General features: G+C 40.2%; 1 protein-coding gene across 1 annotated transcript in view; it reads left to right on the top strand.

The window, feature by feature from the left end:
* Positions 1 to 17,682, top strand: part of Arhgap6 (Rho GTPase activating protein 6) — a 514,638-nt gene that overhangs the window by 626 nt on the left and 496,330 nt on the right. The gene's annotated exons all lie outside the window — the stretch shown is intronic.

Genomic DNA, 17,682 nt, shown 5'->3' with positions numbered 1-17,682 from the left:
AAACTGGATGCCCCAGGCAATTCCAGGTGGCAGTCTTTAAGTCCGTCCTATTTACAGAGTGAGGCATCCGCTTTAGCTGCTTGACTCAGGCTGTTTAGGTGGTGCCAGAATGAGACCACCCTAGGATGTCCATCATAGGAGTGTGTCTGGAGGAGTACTAGGGTTCACTTTGGAGTGGTCACGGGACTTGGAATAAGAGATGGTGTTCTGATTTCTTTTTGATGTTGAGGTCAATCGAAGGGTCCTCTCATCTCGTCACCCAGACTGAATGAATAATTTTAGGAACTCAAAATGATTCATTGCTAAGTTCTTTGCGATGATCTGGTGAAAATATAATTTGATATACATCCACTACTAGATTATTCAACAGAATTCAGAAACTACTCTGAAAGATGTATGTGGTGTGTGTGTGTGTGTGTGAGAGAGAGAGAGAGAGAGAGAGAGAGAGAGAGAGAGAGAGAGAGTTTGGGTGGTAAGGTAGAAGGGTATGAAATATCATAGAAATCTGCCCAAATTCCACTAAGGACAATTAGTAGTTACTGGAATAGACATGAATCAGGAATCAATAATAAATAGGGAACTCAGAGGGAGCTATCTGATTTCCTTCAAATGTTGGCTCTCTGGTTCTGAATGGAGAATAGAGCCATTGGGAAACTGTGGTTGATGGGGACTTGGAAAGCTGCATACTTTTAGGGAATAAATAGTAGTTGGTTAAAAAATGACCACCTCCTTCCCACTTTAATCCACAAACTCTGTAGGTTTGCCTGGGATCTGTTTCCATAAAGGAAGGGCGATCTCATCAATTGTAATTAAATATCTTAAAGCACAGTTAGCATTACAGAAATGAAATGAAATACTATGTAATTGCTGGAGATTTAGGCTAAATAAAGGAAACACAACCAAGCCAAACAGTTTGAAAATAGCCTCTCAGCTCTGTTAGCATGAGCTAACTTCGATTTCAGTTTTAGTAGACCAATCTACAAAATCTACAAAAAAAATCAACATTATTGATCATAAATAACAGGATCACCTGGTGTTAGTGACTGATTTAGAGTAACCACTGCTGCTGCTGCACAACATGCAAATTAGGGAAGAAATGATCAAAAACCTTGCCAACAAAATCAGGGAGGTGGTCAGTGGGAAGAAAAGTTGAGGCAAAGATACCACATCACATCCCAAACTGGCTTGGTATTGGGAAGCAGAGAAGCTAAGCTCCGGCTCCGTTTCAGAAACACACCTTAGCAGATTAACCTAGAGAAGGGAGGGGAAGGGAGGGAAAGGGGAGAGAGGGGGAAGAAGGGGGAGAGGAGAGAGAGAGATACCAGAAGCAAGCCAATTTTTGAGGTTTGATAGTTTGCTGACATTCTTAGCCATTATCATCTCCGACTTGAAGAACAAATATTGAAGTTGCTGTGATACTGGGTGACTTCTGTCCATTTCAGAGAGTATAGGCCATCTGCACAGAACGCATCTATCGTGACTTTCACCCTTTTGTAGCGGTTAAAGCTGACTACATTGCCATCTAGCAAAAGAATAACATTTTCTCATAAAATATTTATGTGTGTAAGTGGGCAGGGGTGGGAATCCCTTTGTGCTTGAGGCATATATGAGGTGATTGGCAGGAATCCTGGCATGTAGGTCCAATGTTGGTTTTGTTTGGTAGAGGCCAAGCTATCATAATATAACCCTTACGTCTGGAATTTAATGGTTTGGGTTACCTTTCAAAGATTGAATGTCATGGAACCCTTTCAAAAGCCAAGAAAATTCATCCACTGGGCACTGCCCATCTTTCTTGCTTGTAAGAAAGCTATGTCCCTTGTCCTAAGAGATCCTAACTTTATTAATGACTGCAAAAACCCAGCAAATGAGCACCCTGTGTGGTTGCTCAGAGGCCTTAAAAGTGCACTTTGATTCACACAGACTTGTTTCTTGCACTTTGTCTGGTTGTTCTGACTCAAGGTTTCTCAACGTTGACATTATTGATATCTGAGGCCCAATATTTCTCTGCTACGAGTGTTGCAGTGTTGAGTAGCCCCGTTCTCTGCCCGCTAGGTGCCCCAGAGCACCTGGGGAAGTTTGGGGGACTAGTGACTGTGATGAAACACTGTGACCAAAAAGGGGAAGAGAGGGTTTATTTCTGCTCACACTTCCAGGCAACAATCCATCCCTGAGAAGTCAGGACAAAAACTCACACTGGGCAGAAATCTGGAGGCATAAGCTTATACAAAGGCCATGGGCGAGTGCTGCTTACTGGTCTGCTCCCCATGGCTTACTCCGCCTGCTTTCTTATATACCATAAGACCACCAGCCCAAGGATGGAACCACCCACAGTGGGTTGTGTCCTCCCCCATCAATCACTAGTTAAGAAAATCCTCTACAGCCAGATCTTATGGAGGCATTTTCTCAACGGAGGTTCCCTCCTTTCAGAGAGCTCTAACTTGTGTCAAGTTGACATAAAACTAGCCAGCACACCATTCCTTTATCCCAGTAACACAACGAAACAAAACTATTGATGCTGCCAAATACTTTCTAGGGCTATAACCACTGTAGCTGAGAACCTTCACATTTGTGATGTTTAGTGCAGCATCCCAGACTGGGCTCTACCAAGTGCCTACAGTGAGCTACTCTACTGTATTACTGGTGCTTTCCTCTGATTTTTAACCCATGAAGATACCTCTGGAGCCATGCTTGAAGATTCCACACACTTCTAAAATTTTCTTCGTATTTTTTCTATCTATTCTCATAAGTGCACATGAATATCTGAGAATTCATTTTCAGGTTTAATTAGTGATGTATCACACCCATTTGCATTTAGTAGTCCTCTGAGCAGACGCTGAGATGATAAACAAAATTGGGCACACAACAGTTTCCACTTTCAAGATTTTCATAAATGCCCACAGTACTATTTCTTGTGACACTTGATGCTCAGGAATGTCTGATTTATGGTCTCAACCTGGGCGGTTTTCGACAAAATTAGGAATGACTCTGTTAAAATTCTTGTACTATGTGTTTCAATATTGATTTTCCCAAGTCCAATTCATGGACACACAGTATGATGATGTGATAAGTACTTGTTTACCAACTTGGCGTTCTTTAAACAGACCCCTGCCTCTGATAATGGAATACCACCTGTTCTTTCAAAACTGGAATGCTCTTGATTCTTGTTAACCAGACCTGGAATTATGCTCTTATGCTACTAGACATTTGTCAGCTTGAGTATTTCACAATTACAATAATTTCTGGATCTATGGCTTCTTTTCTTCATTCCTGTCTAAGACATTGTTTCTCTAGGTACCATGAGTACAGAGAAGTCCCGATATGGGGAAAGTTCTTAGTTCATAGTATAAAAAGATTAGCACTCTAAGGGACCAGAGTTGAGCAAGTAATGATTCAGTGTCTTTTTGGCAGTGTTTTGGAGGTATTTGCTGTTTTGAGAACAGTTGAATTTGATCTTTAAGCCATACTTACATACAAGGAAATGGGAGGTCATTTCTTGTGCACATTTGTGTGCCGATCTGAGGGGTATGTGTGTGGAAGTCAGATGACAACCTCAGATGTTCGTTTTCCCCTTCCACCTTGTTTGAAATAGGATCGTTCTTTTGACTAAAACTCCTTAAGCCAGCCACTCTGGCTTGTAAGCGAACTTCGGTTGTTCCCATCTCTACCTCCTATCTTGAAGCATCAGTACTGAGATTATAGATGTATGATACCATGTCCAGACTTAAATGGGTGTTGGGGATTCAAACTCAGGTCCTCATACTTGCATGGTAAACCAACTCCTCAGCTCCCTGGGGGGTTATTTCTTGCAACAATATGTTTGAGGTTGGGTGGTTCGGATGCTATCTACCTAATCTATGTAGCAACTGCAAGGCTTTTGATACAGAAATGTGTTGAAAATAGAAAGCAGGTACAGTTGGAGGAGTACCTATAAGCATAGATAAGGAATACATTCTCTGTTCTCCCCAGGAATCTCTTGTCTTCTAGAGAGAGGTGAGATGCTGTAACCTATTTGTGAAGTGAGAAGTTAGGTGGGATGGTATCTGACTAGCTCTTGGGTGACCTTGCTCAACAGGCAGTGCAGTGTTTATCACAAAAAGCCCTAATATGGGATTCTGAGGAATTCAAACTATGCTATATAGAACCGTGGACTCTTCACCTGACAGTAACTCTGTCCTCAAGAGATCGTTGGGAAAATCTTGAAGTCCTTTTGGGATATTACAGCTAGTAGTGCTGCTGTATTAGTTTCTGATCACAAACCTCGTGATTTAAAGCAATACGAATCTCCTCTCTTTCTGGAGACCAACAGTGCCAGTGAGTCTCAGCTAGGCTACATTTAAGATATCAGTGAGGTTGTGTTCTTTCCAAAGGCAGCTAAGAGCTGCAGCCTTCCCTTTCCCAGCAGCACATTTCCCTTTATCTTCAAAGCTTGCTATGTTATCTTTTTTGATCCTTCTTCTCTAGTCATTTCTACATCTGACTTTCTTCAAGACACTTATGCTTACATTGGGATTATCTGGGTAATCCAGTGTAATCTCCCTATTTTAAGGACATCTGATCAGCAAACTTTAATTGCAGTTGAAACTTTAATGCCCCCTTTCTATGATGTACTAAGAGGTTCCAGGAACTTAGGCATGTACATTGTTGACAGGCTATTATGCTATCTACCACAGGGAGAGGTTTCTGCTAGTGACATCTAGTTGGGAGGCCAGGGAAATGGCTTAAACACCCTGCAGTGTTCAGGGCAGTCCCGTGACAAAGAATCATTATGCAAAGATAGTCAGTGCCAAAGTTGAGGATCTTCTCTGTGGAGAATGGGGGGGACTTAGGAGTTTTGAAGTCCGAGGGTATAACACAAGTAAATAAACATTTTAGTCATTGCTTTGATATCTAGGGAAGCACTGTATAAAAATCACAAAACAAGCAGAAGTAGGTACTCAGGAGAGAGGCACATGGGACTACCAAGTCCAGCCCCTGTAAATAAATGCAAATTGGTATATAGCCATTACTATAAAACCTTTTGTATTTCTGACCCTCCGTTTGAGTAAGTTGTTTTCTTGCAATCATTGAAATACCTGAAAGCAGATCTCGCATTTGTCTTTATATTTTTCATATCATGTTCCAGAGTTTTAGACCTCCCAGGGATGCTCTTCGCTGCAAGCATGTGACATATATTTTCTGATTTCCTGCTAGAAATCTTCTCCAGGTGGCCACTGGATAGCTCAGGTTCTGCAAATCTGGACCAGAATGAGTTACACACACACACACACACACACACACACACACACACGTATCAGTTATTTTGGTTGTCACTAATATTCTCCTGCTTGCCAGGAGATCGCTTAGTACCTCCTCCTCTCTTCTCTTCCCTTTTCTTTTTTTCTCTCCTCTCCTCTTCCCTCCCCTCTTCTTAAACCTCCTTCTCTCCCCTCCTCTCCCCTCCGCTCTGTATTCTCTTCTCCTTTTCACAAATCTTTATGATGTTTACTTCTTTAATTCTAGAATGAATCAGAGAGAAGTGTGTGAGAATGTCTACAGAGAGTCCTTACCTCTGTCTCCAGCTTTTCATTCTTATTGTCGCTGCCCCTTTTCTGCCCCCCACCCACAACTCCCTTGCTTCTGTGTCCTGCTGCTTGGTCATCTTGCCTTCAGTTGAGCTGCTCTTATCTTGGTTTCATATTTCAATAACACAGTTATCATAATGTTCCTCTCTCATGAAGCATGTTTGATAGAGTGTCATGTGTATATATAAAATGAATTCTTTATTTTTGAGACAAACTCTCACTAGTGTAGCCTTGGCTGGCCTGGAACTCAACAAGTAGACCAGGATGGCCTGCAACTCAATGAAGATACATCACCTCTGCCTCCCATGTGCTGGGATTAAAGGAGTGTGCCGCAACACCTGGAGATTCTAATGGCTTAGTTAATCATTTCAGTGTATTTAAGATACAGTCTTAGCTTTCTTCCTCTCCTTCAAACCACTAAGGTTTAGCAAAAGCAAACTGGTCATTTTTTTAGGACCTGATTAAGTATTTCTTCACTGTCATCTATTCAGTGGACCTTGGAAATATCCGTGGAGCACACAAGCTTTGCTCTGTAAGTGTGCCACCTGTATCACCTGGAACCGCAGTCGGGCAAGGGTCTGGGGAGTAGAGAACACACAGAGACCCGGGTCACTCTTGAAGCAAGAATGCCAATTTTATTATGTTCCAAGGCAGCTTTTATAGGGCTTTCCTTAACTAGTGGCCACGCCCTAGCTCTCAGGATTTTTCACTGCAAGCCCACCAGAAACCACTTCCTTGTTATCAGGAACTCATGAAGGTTTCATGTTCATAGCAGCTGCAAGCATAGAAAAACAAGTTGTTTACTCCAACAGGCAAGGGGTCATAGAAAGTTCAGGGTCTGAGGGTCTGCAGCTCCCAACATGTAAGGCGCTTATAACCTGTAGAAGCAGTAATGTCTATTGAATGAGTTTTTACACTTGTTTATGGTGATGAGCCATCATGACAGGCGTTTAAATACGGTGGCAGATTAAATAATGGCTCCCAAAGATTTCTGTGTCCATATCCCAATCCCCAAATGTGTAAATATTCTACCTTATATGCCAAAAGAGACCTTACTAATGTGTGACTGAAGTGGATCAAATGGGTGGGGCCAATCCAATCACAAGGTTCTCCATAAGAAGGGAGTAGAAGGGTAAATTATAGAGAGAGGGCAGAGGGGAGGGAGAACTGGGAGGTGAGACAGAAAGGAAGGAGAAGGAAAGAGAGATTTTGAAAATGCTACAATGCTAGCTTTCAATGTGGAGAAAGAAACCACGAGTTAAGGAATACACCAGCTTTCATAACCTGGAAAAGGCAAAGAAACAGTTTCTCCCCTGGCGTTCCTGGCCCGAAGCACACAACTCCATAAGACACCTTGATCCTCCTAGCCCAGCGAGTGCCTGAACTCCTCAACTGTTGGAATGTATGTGTTGTCTTCCAACACTGTGCCTGTGATAATTTGTCACAGAAACGTTACCAAATAAACCCAAGGTCTAAGGCAATCTTGAATGTATCAAGTGAAACCAGGGAATGAAAAGACTTTTTTTTTCAAAGACCTCCTAGAAAAGGCTCTGTTTATGAGAGAATATAGGGCTGGGGAGACAGTTTAGTTGATCTATAAAACTCTTGCCTCTTCGGCACCTGGACCTGAGTTTCCCCAGAACACATAGGAAATTATTAAATGGGGTGTTGTGTATCTGTAATCCCAGCAGTGGGGAGATGGAGGCAGGAGGATGACTGGGTTCACTGGATAGTAGACTAGCCTGATTGGTGAGCTCCAGGCCAGTGAGAATCCCTGTCAAAGAAAATGGATGTCACTCCTGATGCAGATACCAAGGTTGTCCCCTCTCTTCCACATGTATGTCCACCCGAGTACACAAGATTCTGCACACAGGTACATAAAAAGACGGAACTTAGTATATCTGAGGGACTTAGAGTGGAGCGTGAGAGTGGGAAGATAGTGAAGTCTAGGTCTGGCTGGACTTGTGATTTTGTCGTTTAATGGAAAGTTCCCTGCAGACATTATGTCTATTCCGTTAACTTTGATTTTTGGTGACTTAGTTCCAATTCTGTCTGAGAAGTACATCTATGCTGTATGGCTCAACTAGTTACTGTGATCAGATAAATAAATTTACACTCTGGTGCATTTCCTAATAGAGTCAGGATTTGCAAAACCATGAACTTATTTTTTCACGGAGAGCTCCTGAGTCTTATAATCTAGTTCTCACATACAGGAAAATATGTTTCATAGCAGAATATGCTCAGGAATTGACAAAATCTGTGTGTTGACAGTGGTTCTTCCAGATCCTGGAGGCATGATTTGGGAACATAACATCTTGTTCTAAGGTTTACTGCATCTGTGCTAAGCCATTATTTAGCTAAATAGAGTAGGATTATGAGTACAACTATGTCATAATATGAAAGGGATACCTGGAATGCAGTGTGTAAAAACTGAGATTAGTTAGCTGGTGAAGAAGGATGTTTTCATTAGCCATTAGGGAGATGCAAATCAAGACTATTATATGATACCACTAGCATAACTAGAATTGAAAAGAGCAATAACAGGAAGTGTTGACAAGATGTGAAAAACTAGCATGTCCATATTGCCGCTAGCAGAAATGTAGGCTGGTGAAGTAGGTTTGAAAGCCATTTGACAATTGTTTAACATGTTAGAGAGTATTACTCTATGACTCAGCAATTCTGCTCCTGGCTACATACCCAAGAGGATTGAAAATGTGGCTGTTCCAAAACATATGCACAGGGGTCAGAGCAGTATTATTCATGTGAGCAGAATGATGGAACCAATCCAACCATTTATCAACTGATGAATGGAAAACAAAACATGGCCTAGCCACACAGAGGGAGATTATTCAGCAACAAAGGAAATAAAGTACTGATGCACACTACACAGGAGTGAGTTGTGAAAACATCGTGCTAAATGGAAGTAGTCAATTACAAAAGGCCACTGGTTGTATGAATGCATGTAAATGAAACATCTAGAATAGGCAAACAGTGATAGAAAGTAAATTGGTTTAATTGTGAGAAGTTGACAGGAGGGAGGAGTGATGAGTGGTGTCTGATTGGTATCATTCTTTAGGGCAATGAAAGTGATCACAAACTAGATATAGGTGATGGCTGTGCAACCTTGTTGATGCACTAAAAATCATCCAATGTACACTTTCGAAGGTCTAATGACCTGACCTGTGAATTGAACTTTAGCCAAAGAGAAAAAGGATAGTGTTCATTATTTTCATAAAACACACCAAGCATTGCTGCTATGTCATGTTTGCAATAAAAGTAAACACAAATGGAGGAGAACAATATTTTGCACACTTTCTTTGAAGATGCCATAAGGGAAGTAGTAACAGCTTTGGAAGACCCAGTAGAGGAGTCAGCAGCTACCTCTGGGATTTTCTGAGATTGGTTACCATGGAAATTCTATGCACTGCTTATTAACTTTGGAATCAAGCACAGAGAAGCTATTAAAATGATTGCTTTTCAGAAATGGCAGATATTTAAGAGAAGCACCACAACCACTTACACTTGTGAAAAATGTCGTGGTTGTATATCACTAGAGTCATTAACTAGTTAAAGACCTTCAGGAAATATTAGAACTAAAAGGACTTTGAGAAACCAGCCACTTCTTAAGTGATAATGTTGATGGGCCTAAAAGGAAAATGTTGAGCCCAAGAAGTCTTTGGAGAGACAGAGCGAACTAAGTTCTGTGACTTTATGGAACAACAAAATAATGTGTTTTCCTTCTGTAGCTCTGGACCACTCATGGAAACAAAAGCTGAAGTGTGAATTGGATCAATTCTCAGCTTGCGACTCTGATAACTTCACTTTCAGTTGTGCCAGCTCATACTCAGAGAACAAAATGCAGAAGAGAAGGGGAAGGAGAAGCATTAGGTGACGATAACTATGGCAACTTAAGTTTTATTACAGCTAATCACTTGAGCCAGGGGAATCTTGGACTTGGTTGCCACGTGTTTTTGGTTTCTGAACAGAGTCCAGTTCTTCTCCAGTTGAAACTTTCCATTGGGTCCTTGCTTACTTTGGTCAAATGGGAGTAGATGGATAACGATAACTCTAGGTGAAAGGGCTATTAGTATTTGTAGTGTTTAGAGAGTGTGTACCAGGTTTTGCTGTTGTTATTGAGGCAACTCTGGGGGATGGTGATGGTATCAACACTGATGTTTTAGATGAAGACACTGAGGATTTAGTTGGAGAAGCATTGAAGTGGATGCAACCAGAAGACCTGGATTCAAATCCTTGCTCTGTCCTGCAACTGAAGCAAATGAATGACCTATCTTCTATGTACCTCTGATTCTTTGCCTACCAAATGAAACTAGTGAAGGTGCCTCACTCACAGAGGCTTTGAGAGGATGCCATGACATAGTTACTTGGAAGGTGACCAGGACACAGGAAGGAAAACAAGTCAAAATAAAATAAAATTGAAGATGTGCCCACCCACACAGTTATGACGCAAATCATTAACAACAACAGCAACAAATATCCCCCTCCCCCAGAAAAACCAACAGCAACAACCTGTAAGACTAAAACTAAAGGGTTGATTTAGTCAAAAACATTTATGATGTCTAGTGCATGTACTGGGAATTTGGTCTTTCCACCATGGCCGTTGAAGGGATGATAATCAACATGTGAAGGAGTAGGTGCGGCTGCATGGGACCGCAGCAGATGGTGACTGGAAATTTACTTTACAAGTTGGTAAGTAAATAGTCAGCACTGGACAACAACAGGCTGTCACCCCAGGCATTTTGGCTCAGTGAGTTGGAACACAGGAATTTGACACACTTGCACTGTGGATTTGGTGTAACCAAACACATGCCAATAGGTCAAGGGGCAGCTTTCATCCCAACACACAGAAATCTTATGAGATTCAGCAGACATTTTTTTTTCTATGTAGGATACTTCAAAGTTGAGAAAGTGGGTAATCATCGGTGAAGCTCTAGCTGGTCACGACAGTGTGCTTTTCTCTTCAAGGCTACTGTGTTCTTATTCCCTATGCTACTATGTTCACAAGACCAAGCTGACTTTTTTTTTGTAGCTCATCTTACAAACATCTTTCTAGAACAACAAGGCAGCATCTCTCAGTTGAAACAGTGTCTCTATTCTCAGGTCCTTTGCTTAAAATCCTCCTGCTGGGTGGCCTTGTCTAGCCCCGATATGAGGCTTTGTGTCTAGTCTTATCTAACTTGTTTTGCCTGTTCTTTTGATATCACTGGGAAATTCGCTCTTTTATCAAGGGAAATAGAAGAGTGGAGGATCTTGGGAAGAGGGGAGGTGGAGGCCAGGGACTGAGGGAATGGAGAGAGGGCATTTGGTGGGGATGTAATATATGAGAGAATAATTAAAATAAAAAAGAATGGATGAGTATAGGTCAGTTAGGGGTTCATTTAAAGTCTTAGAAGGACCTGGGATTCATAGTCCTAAATAATGTAGCAGAGAGCCTTGATTTTGAAACTGTGGGCTGTCACTTTGAGTTGTGTAAACACTGACAGGTTTTCAGTGTCTGATTACCAGGTTTATCTGTCTTTTATAAAAAAGTCTTGGAAGAAATTAGATAAAATATGCAAAGATATTTGTTTATAGAAAAATCTACCTATAATTCCTATTAATATTTCTAGATATTTACTATTCTATAATACAACTAAATGGAATACTTGGGAAGAAAGTTCTTAAAAGTCTTCTATCCCATCCAGACACCTATGTGATACTTAAATCCCATTTATGGTACTTTAACTTTATGCCCATCAATCTACAGTGAAGATAAAGAACTTTGTATTTCTCCTGCTATGTTAGATAGTAATGGGGGAAAAAAAACCAAAAAAAAAAACCCTTCCTGGTATTGTGCTAAGAGGACAGTTAGATGAGTTATGTTGCTGTGATAGAACACTGACCAGAGGGAGCTTAAAGAAGGAAGAAAGAGTTTATTTGGGCTTATGGTTTTAGAGGGATAAGAGTTCATTATGGCAGAGGGCATGGCAGCAGTTGAGCAGAGCAGAAGGTGATCACATCTTCATCTATACACATGAAGCAGAGACAAGGAACTGGAAGGGGGTGAGGCTTTAAGCTCTCAAGGCTTGCTTCCTGCAATGCATTTCCTCCAGCAAGACGACACTTTGCCATAGCCTCTCCACACAGCACCCTCCAATGGGGATCAAGTATTTAGATGTCTGAGCCCGTGGGGATATTTCTCTTTCAATCTACCACAACGGTGTTCCTGTGACGTCCATCATGCTACAGGCAAATTCTACCTCTCCTATTATACAAATAACCACCCATCTAGTATACTTGGCAAGTACAAACTGGTGAACACAAATACAAGGATTTAGTCATCCTTTTGCGAATATACCAAATTCAGAATTGAAGAAAACTTGAAAGTGAAGAAGACTATTGATCCAAAGACATTTTTGCAAACTATCTAAATGTAAGATCAAAATGAAGTATCTTGAAGTACTTGAAGTTAACACCATGAATTAGACATCTTGTTAATGATTTTTATAAAAGCCCAGTGAGGCCGGGCGGGCAGGTGGATCTCTGTGAGTTCGAGACCAGCCTGGTCTACAGAGCTAGTTCCAGGACAGGCTCCAAAACCACAGAGAAACCCTGTCTCGAAAAACCAAAATAAACAAACAAACAAACAAATAAATAAATAAATAAAATAAAATAAAATAAAAGCCCAGTGAAAGTTCTGGCATTCATTCATGTTCCATGAGAACCCTGATCTTGGTCTTATAGCATACCTCTAAAGAGGTATGCTGAGTCTGGTTTTCATACTAATATGCCATCAATAAACTGAGTTGTCAGAATGTGTATGTCAAAATGCTGAGAAAACAGATAAAAGATGACATGGAGATAGACCTCAGACTTGACTAGGTAAAGGCTGGCTCCAGAAGCAAAAACTGTACTTTAATCTGTTTGCTTACTTATTTATCTATTTATTATTTGCAGTGCTTGCAATTGAACCTAGAATCTCATGCATGTTAGACAAGAAGTCTGTCTATCCCAGCCCTAACCTATACTTATACTTAACTTAGAAATATGTTGCTCCCTCTGTTCTCCCCCTATAACTTCCCATATCCCAGACTTTCCTGGAACTTGATATGTTACCAACGATGATCTTGAACATTTAATCTTAAACTTATGACCCTCTTGTTTCTACCTCCCTAGTATTAGAATTATAGGCATGAACTACCATATCTGGTCAGTACAGTGCTGGGATTTGAACCCAGAACTTCACAAATGCTAAACAAACATTCTACTAACTAAGAAAAATATATCCCAAGTCCTATATAACTTTTTCTCATATGCTGGAAAAGGTCAGAAAATTGACCAAGTTTTTAGGTTCATGATCAGAGTTTTGTTAGTTGAAATTGATCATTCAGAGTTATGAGTTTTAAAAAAGCAGTATAGTTCATTTCTCTTTTAAATATTAGCATGAATTTGGTTCTCCCTGGTGGCAGCTGGACAGGGGAGTTGAGGAGTCATGGTGGTTTACTCTGTTCTCATGTAGACGTGCCCTTTTATAGAAAAATATTGAAAATTATGTGCTGTAGCTCATTCTCCTCTTTAGTTTTCTGAGTTATATAACAAAATGGTAGATTATAGCTCACGTGACTGTTCACTCACTGAATCTAAAGCCATTCTATAAAGTGAATTTATAGACAAATTCATTGAAATAGAAAGTTGGATAGTTAAAAAGGAAATTAACTTAGAACACAAAGATTTCTTTCAATTAAATAATTGATTGTCTGTGAAATATATTTTACAACAGAAAGTTTAGTATTTTCATTTTATTTGAAAAGACTTTGTGCAGAGTTTGATGTCACAATTTACCAGTGTCATATCTCTGTTTTTGAATAAATGTGGGCCTTTTTAAAAATAATGTTTTATTTAATATGTGCACAATTTTTAAACTTCACAGTAGCATTTTAGTTTAGAAATAAAATGAAAATTTGGTTATATTGGAAGCAACGGGGATAACCTACTCCATAAAGGTATGTTTCCAAAAATTTGTGCAAAACTATAGAAGCCAAAGTTCTGTGATTTACTTTGAATTCCCTCAAAGACAGGATGTGGGTGGCTGCAGTTGATCTGGAAGGTGACATCAGGAAGCAGGAAGGAAGAAGACAAATTGAAACAGAAAAGAAGGAAATGCCATCATGAAGCTGTGTCACCCAGGTGTAGTCACAGGACAAGAGGATGGCTGAAGTTCCACCAGGACCACTGGGAAGTGTAGACTACCTCTTAGGATGATGGTTCTCCTGCGTTTCAGTTAGCCATGTCCAGAGACCAATGGTTCGCAACCTGTGGATCACGACCCCTTTATGGGTCAAATGACCCTTTCAGAGGGGTCGCATATCAGATATCCTGCATCCCAGATCATATTCTATTATGATTCATAACAGAAGCAAATTTACAATTAATGAAGTAGAAGCAAAAATAATTTTATGGTTGGGGATCACCACAGCATGAGGGATTATATTAAAGGGTTGCAGCATTAGAAAGGTTGAAAAATTACCTTGATAGACAATTTGCATTACAAATCAGCCCAGATGTGAGTGGTGTGAATGTGTGAGTGAGTGTGTGTGTGTGTGTGTGTGTGTGTGTAATTAGATTCTGACTCAGCTGGGGAGTTCTGCTGCTTTCAGTGGCATCAGCTGGCCTCATTCACTTGCCTACTTTCTGTTTGGGTCTGGGGGGTGGCTTGGAGAGCTCACTGTGGCTCCGTTTGCTGTCTAGTGTCTGGATGTTTCTCCATATGCTTTGGGTTTTCTTGCTGTATGACTAATTCCTGGTATTTGGTCAAAGGGAGCGACAGGATCAGGCAACTAAAAGGCAATGGAAATAGATTCCACCTTTTGATAGGAGAAATGAAGCATAATTTGTGGTCTTCTTTAATCTGTTGGAAGCTAAAAGAGGTGAAGCTGGAGAATATCTCTAGTAGTTTCTTTCTGCCATGGGTTGAGATTGCTCCTGGGGTTTTGACTAGCCTGCCCTTTGAGCATGTGACAGAATGTGCATTAGAGATGGGTCACTAGCAGCACAAGATCTGCCTGAGCTTGTGCAAAGCTGCCCTGAACGGGCAGAATCCCAAAATATGTTAGCATAGGTTCACAAAGTTAGAAGTAGTTTCTCAACATCCTCACTAACAAAAAGTATAGCAAATAGGCAAAATAACCAGATTCCTTAGAGATAGCTAAGCTTGGGATTAAATCCCAGTGCCACTGTGAATTCTAAACTTCAGTCCTTTCAACCTATTTACTGTGCAAGGGGAATATAATAGCACTCACTGGCTTTGTAGAAAGCCATTCAATTAGTTGCATAGTGTAGTTGGGAACCAGAGTATATGAGGTTTACAAAAGTGTCTGTTTTAATTACTTGCTGTCATTTATTCTGAATTGTTTTTGTAGGAAGATACAAGTAGATTTTACCATATTTCTGGGATGAAAAAGCCACAGTGCTATGGTAAATGTAAATCACTATTGTAAGATACAATTTTGGTTTTGTAAATTGCTGGAAAAGATGTAGTAGTTGAGGAACTACAAGGCAGTGCAGTTTTTCCTCTATATTTAAATTTTAAAGCTTGGGCTCTGCATTTCTAGTTGTATTAAAATGACTGCTGTATGAGTTTTGTCAGATATTTATGTCCGTGAATAAATGGCAAAATAAGATAGTCTTTAGTTTCAGAGTTAGAGCAAAGAAGTAATTAAACTCTGCATCCTGGGACTGCTCTTTCAGAGGACCTAAGTTCATTCCCCAGCACAACTGCCCATAACTCTAGCTATACATGATCTGATGCCTTCTTCTGGCCTCCTAAGACATCCTCACACTTGCACACACACACACACACACACACAGAGAGAGAGAGAGAGAGAGAGAGAGAGAGAGAGAGATTCACACAGACATACATAAATAAAAATACATATATTTTTTTAAAATACTATATCTCCTCTCCCTGGAATAGTCAGTCATTTAATAAGAGCTATTATTGATTTATCTTTTTTTCAAGAGTTTAAGCATATTTCTCACTTGGCAGTGCCTAAAGCTCAGGCAAGGCTCATTTACCATAAAAGTATCATTGTGTACCACTGCTTGGCCTTAGAATGTTTCTATCTACTCCCTAGAGAGGCTTCCAAAAGGCTTGAAGTGAACCAAACAAAGCAACAAAAACGGTCATCTTTTGTTCAAAATGACATGCTACAGTGCATGAGTGATGAAGGAATAAATTATGTTTGTACTATCATTAGTTGGTAATGATAACCCATAATTCTGACTGATTAACTCATTCATTCATCAAAGAATTCAACATGCCAGTAAAAATTCAAAGATTTGCTGACTAGTCATGATAATAGCTAATTTTTATTGAATTGTTTTCCTTGCTATAGTTCCCCTACTAAATGCCTTTAAAGGATTAGGGATCATTAAATCTCCACAACTCACAAAGTGAGTTCAAAATCAAGAAATGGGAAAAACGTAAGATTTGAATTCAGACCTGAGAATTTTCACCCACAAAAGGAACTATACATGGTCCTTGTTTGGACCTCCTCAGTCTAAAGACACGTGCCTGCCAAAATAATAGCTCATAACTATCGATCATTTAGAGGAGCCAGGCCCTCTGAGAACTACTTTCTTTGCAACAATTTATTTACTTTTCATAACAATCTCATGGATTATCACTAGTTCCGTTTTCTAAAGGAGGAAAATTTGAGAATTAAGTAATTTGCTCAAAATTTTGTAGCTCATAGGAGTTGGGTCTGGGACTTCAAACCTGATCGCCTGGTTTTACTTTTTTTTTTTTTTTTTTTTTCCGAAACAGGGTTTCTCTGTAGCTTTGGTGCCTGTCCCGGAACTAGCTCTTGTAGACCAGGCTTGCCTCGAACTCCCAGAGATCCGCCTGCCTCTGCCTCCCGAGTGCTGGGATTAAAGGCGTGCGCCACCACCGCCCGGCCATTTTTTTTTTTTTAATAATGGGAATATCTTTTTTTTTTAAATATTTATTTATTTATTTATTATGTATACAATATTCTGTCTGTATGCCGGCAGGCCAGCAGAGGGCACCAGACCCCATTACAGATGGTTGTGAGCCACCATGTGGTTGCTGGGAATTGAACTCAGGACCTTTGGAAGAGCAGGCAGTGCTCTTAACCTCTGAGCCATCTCTCCAGCCCCTCGCCTGATTTTAGAACTCTTGCTTGTAATCACTAATTTATACAGACTGTATTGAGTACTTTATCTAAACCAGGTATCTGAAGAAGGGAATCTAAAATTTGGTTCTGCCTTTGGAAGCAATGCAAGATCACATTTGAGGACAGGGTAAAAGCAACAAATATGTGTGTGTTTTTCTGGGAAACAAGGGAGATGCTTGAGGACAAAATGAATAAAAGGATGTAAGCATCGGTAACCAGGGCATGGTTAGGTACTTAAAGTTGTCTGATAAGACTGGAAGGTAGATCCATGAATTTTGGAAGTGATTTGCATGAGGTAATCTACTATCCAAGCAGCCATCAAAATATCAACATCTTTTAAACTCTTAATTTCTAAAAGTAATTTTTAATGACCAGAAAAGCAACAAAGACTGCAGAGGGTCCTTACATATTTTTCACGTTTCCCAGTGCCAATATCTTACATAACTGTCATATGTTCTTAGAAACTGAGAATTAGTCTTGGTAACAGATTCATTGCTAAGGTTGCCTTAGTCATAGTTTTAAATAGTGTGTGTTGCTGTTTGTGTGTGCATGTGTGTTTGGGGTGCGTGTATGCTTGTAGTGTGTGTGTGTGGTGTGTATGTGTGTGTGGTGTATAAGTGTGTATATGTTGTGTATGTATTGTGGTGTGTGTGGTGTGCGTTTGTTGTGGGGTGTGTGTGTGTGTGTATGTATGTGTTACTTAATTAACTTGGATTTTGACTGTCATCCCTTTAATGTCCCCTTTCTGCTCGAGGATCCCAAATTCCATCTGATTCACATGGCTTCTTGGTCTCTTCCAATTAATCTTTGTCTTTTTTTATTTTGGTACTCTTGAATAGCACTAGCCACCTATTTGGAAGAAAGTCCCTCCATTCTTTTTCCTGATTTTCTGTTCCATGATTAGAATAGGATGATGGGAGAATCCACAA

Source organism: Chionomys nivalis, chromosome X (assembly GCF_950005125.1).
Source record: "Chionomys nivalis chromosome X, mChiNiv1.1, whole genome shotgun sequence".
Classification (NCBI taxonomy): Eukaryota; Metazoa; Chordata; class Mammalia; order Rodentia; family Cricetidae; genus Chionomys; species Chionomys nivalis.
The sequence above is the reverse complement of the archived record's forward strand: the minus strand, read 5'-3'. Positions and strand labels throughout refer to the sequence as shown.